Raw genomic sequence first — 4,225 nt, forward strand, 5'->3', positions numbered from 1 at the left:
ATGGTCAGTCAGTGTGTGATGAGTAATTAGAATTTAGAAATTTAAAGAATAAGCAACGTATTGTTTATATATATATATATATATATATATATATATATATTTATATAAAACTTACATTTAAAAAAAATTTTAGTTGTAGATGGACACAATATCTTTATTTATTTTTATGTGGTGCTGAGGATTGAACCCAGTACCTCACATGTGCGAGGCTAGTGCTCTACCACTGAGCCACAACCCCAGCCCAAAAACTTCCATTTTTTGAAATGTTGAGTATAGATTGGAATCATTATTGATGAGACCATTAATATATGATGTATAATCTCATTAAACCTAATTAATGTAATAAGTTGGCTTTTCTGTGAAAGCCTCACTTTTTTTTTTTTTCCTATTCTGTCTGCTAATGTTGAACAACATGAGCTTTTCTGCAAATGCTATGTTAGACTATTCCTGTGGTATTTCAACAATCCCTTTCTTTTCCTTCATCTTATGTTTCTTACTGTTTTTTGTTTGTTTTTGCAGCAGTGAAGATTGAACCCAGGATCTCATACATCCTATATCCCTAACCTGAACTACATCCCTAACCCTGAAATTGTTCATTTTGTATGAAAGAAAGCCAGGTGTAGTTGTGCATGCCTATATTCCCAGCTAACCAGAGACTGAGGCAGGAGGATTTCGAGTTCAAGGATAGCCTGGGCAACATAGCAAGACCCTGTTTCAGTAAAAAAAAAAAAAAAAATGTAGATGTATCTGATATTTGCCAGTTTTATATGTGTAAGCCAAATTCCCTACTTATTTTCAAACAACTATTGGCAACAAGTAATTGTCCAAAGTAGGGACAGGACTGAGAAAGCAGTGGTAGAGTGCTTGTCTAGCATGTGGGAAGACCTGGGTTTGATCCCCAGAACCAGAAAAACAAACAAACAAAACACCAAAATAGGGACAGATTAAAAAAAAAAATTGTGGCTGGGAGCGCTGGCGCACATCTATAATCCCAGCAGCTTGGAGACTGAGGCAGGAAGAACGTGAGTTCAAAGCCAGCCTCAGCAAAAAATGAGGCACTAAACAACTCAGTGAGATCCTGTCTCTAAATAAAAATAAAAATAAAAAAAACATGGCTGGGATATGACTCAGTGGTCAAGTGCCCCTGAGTTCAATCCCTGGGACCCCCCCCCGCCACAAAAAAAATTGTGGGATAGAAGGTATAGCCCAGTGGTAGTGCATATACTTACCATGTGTGAGGCTCTGGGTTTATCCTTAATAAATACATATGTATATCTGGCTAGTAGTAGGTGAATAGGAAAATAAATCATGGTATATCTATATAATAAGATTATTGAATAGTCAAGAAATTATTATGGAAATGCTGAAGCTATGCCAAATTGGGGAGAAGAGAAACAGGTACTGCAGTTTTATAGTTAATATTGGGCTTTGGGGGCTGGGGCTGTAGCTCAGTTGCTGAACACTTGCTTAGCATGTGTGAGGCACTGGGTTTGATCCTCAGCATCACATATAAATAAATAAATAAAAGTAAAGAAAAAAAAAGATTGGGCTTTGGAGTCACACCTGAGATATAAGTACAGTAGTTAACCCTTTTAGCTACAGTTTTGTTTTCCATGGTTTTAGTTAACTGTGGTCAACTGCAGTCCAAAAATAATAACTGTCAAATTCTGGATATAAAAAATTTGTAAGTTTTAAGTTTCACATTATTCTGGCTCATGTGATAAATCTTGTGCCATCCTACTGCATCCCTTTGTTGTGTGTATTCATGTTGTATAAACTACCTATCTTAGTCATTCAATAGCCATCTGGGTTATCAGATTGAACATTCTGATCACACATTTGTATTAGGGTTCTCCAAAGAGAGAGAACCAACAGGATATGCATATAGATGTACAGAGGAGATTTCTTAGGATAATTGACTCATGATGTGTGGTGTCTGAGAAGTTTTATATTAGGCTATCTAAAAAACAGAGAAGCTGGTTTAATTCCTAAAAGGCTAAAAGTCTGGGAACCTAGAGGTAGAGAGTTGCTGGGATAAGTTCTGAACTCCAGAGGTCGAAAAGCTTAGCATTGTGATATCCATGGCAGGAGAAGAGTCTATCCCAGTTCTTGGGTACAGGGACTAATTCACTTTCTGTATTTGTCTATCTTGGCCTCCAGCCAGTAGGATGGTGCTCATCTACAATGAAGGAAGATCTTCACTTTGTTCACCCAGACTCACATGCTAATCTCTTATGAAAACACCCTTAGTCTATATGTATTCCTTAATCCAGTCAGGTTGCCTAAAATTAACTATCAAAGCGGTGATGCAATGCATCAGGACATAGGAAAAAATAGTATATATAGAATTTGGTATTATCTGTAATTTGAGGCGTCCACCTTGGCAGGGAGGATGACTACTGTACTAGATTTTTAAATTCTAGCTGTGACCCTGACCAAATCAATTAATTTTTCAGTGTGAGACTAGTTGGAAGGATAATAAGATATTAAAAAATTTAACCAGGGGCTGGGGATGTGGCTCAAGCGGTAGCGTGCTCTCCTGGCATGTGTGCAGCCCGGGTTCGATCCTCAGCACCACATACAAATAAAGATGTTGTATCCGCTGAAAACTAAAAAATAAATATTAAAAAAAAAAAATTTAACCATAAGTTTTGGTACTGTATTTAGTAAGCCTTAAATAAATTGTGTGTGTGTGTGTGTATAATAAAAGCTAGGCATTGAAAATGCTGGGAAAAATGCAAAAATGCATGGAAGGTATCTGCAGGTTATAGAATTATACTTTTATATGATTTTAAAATTCATTGTCAGCATTTTCCAATTGACAATTTAAAACAGCTGACAAACAGGTTGGGAGAATAGCTGCATTAAAATTGTCTGGTCTATTTTTAATATTTTAATCTTTTTAATTACAGAGAAAAGTTATACCTTAGTATAAGGTATTAATTTTCTTCAGAATTCAGGCAATTAATGTTATCTCATCTTGTCATGGAATGACTCTGAGTTCTGATGTTAATCCGTGGTGTTCAAGAAATGGTAGTATCATAAAGAGGTCATAACGAATTCTTTTTAGTATTGAAGTGGTTTTGCTTACAGTCCAGGAAAAAAACTAGATTATGCTGCTTTTCTTCTATGATTTCCTTTATAGTTGTTTTCTAAATGGTAGTTTTGACCCTCTGTGGGAAGCCATTCTCGCACGTGATTGGGCACTTCCCTGATTGGGTGTGAGGCGGTCTGGCTAAACTGTGTTGGAACTAATCCCCACCCTCTCTAGGTGCGAGAGCCCATCCGTGTTGGGGTGTGACTGACACTGACCTTGGAATGCCGTCTCCCTTGACCTTCATTGGAAGGAATTTTCCCCTGAATTTCTTGTTCCCCAATAAAAGGCCACTCCCTGGCTTGCTCTCTCTCTCTCTCTCCTGCTAGTCTGTGTAAACCTTGCTGCCCCACAGGGTGGCTCTAGGCAGGAGCCAGAGGGGAGAGCTGTCTCAGACCTGGTCAAAGAAAAAAGGTAAATTGAGTTTGTGTGTTTATTTTGATCTCACTAGTTAACTTCTATTGCTTCGAACCACTTGTATGAAGACAGCGTGCTGGTCGCGCAGTGGAACCCTCAGTCTCCTTAAAATTGTTCTTGCTGCATTTCTCTCTCTCTCTCTCTCATATATATATATTTTAACCTTTGGTTTTAATACTATACTAGGGATTGAATCTAGGACCTCAGGCATGCTTAGACAATCATTCTACCACTGAACTACATCCCCAGCTTTTTTTTTTTTTTTTTTTTTTTTTTTTGACAGTGTCTCCCTTACTTTCCTGGGCAGGTCTCAAATTTGTGGTCCTCCTGCTTTAGCTTCCCAAGTAGCTGAGATTACTGGTGTCTGCCAGTATGCCCTGCTTCAATATATTTTTTTGTTTCCCAAGCCTCAAGCCTCTATGGGTGACTCCTAAATATGACTTCTGCTTGCTCTATATTCATACTGCCAATAAATTCTCTCCCTGAAGATTCAAATTGAAGATGTTCAGAATGCTTATTATTTTGTTAATGACCACTCTTCTGTTAGCTGAAATTGAAATCTGTACAACTAAGATTATCTTCTTAGTCAATAAAACCTACAGTTCTTTTTCTGAATTGTTAATAATATCCAACTTCCACTTTATCTTCATTCTTTTTTTTAATTTATTTTTTAGTTGTACACAATACCTTTACTTTGTTTATTTATTTATTTTA

The sequence above is a fragment of the Marmota marmota genome, unplaced genomic scaffold (assembly GCF_001458135.2).
Source record: "Marmota marmota marmota unplaced genomic scaffold, marMar, whole genome shotgun sequence".
NCBI lineage: Eukaryota > Metazoa > Chordata > Mammalia > Rodentia > Sciuridae > Marmota > Marmota marmota.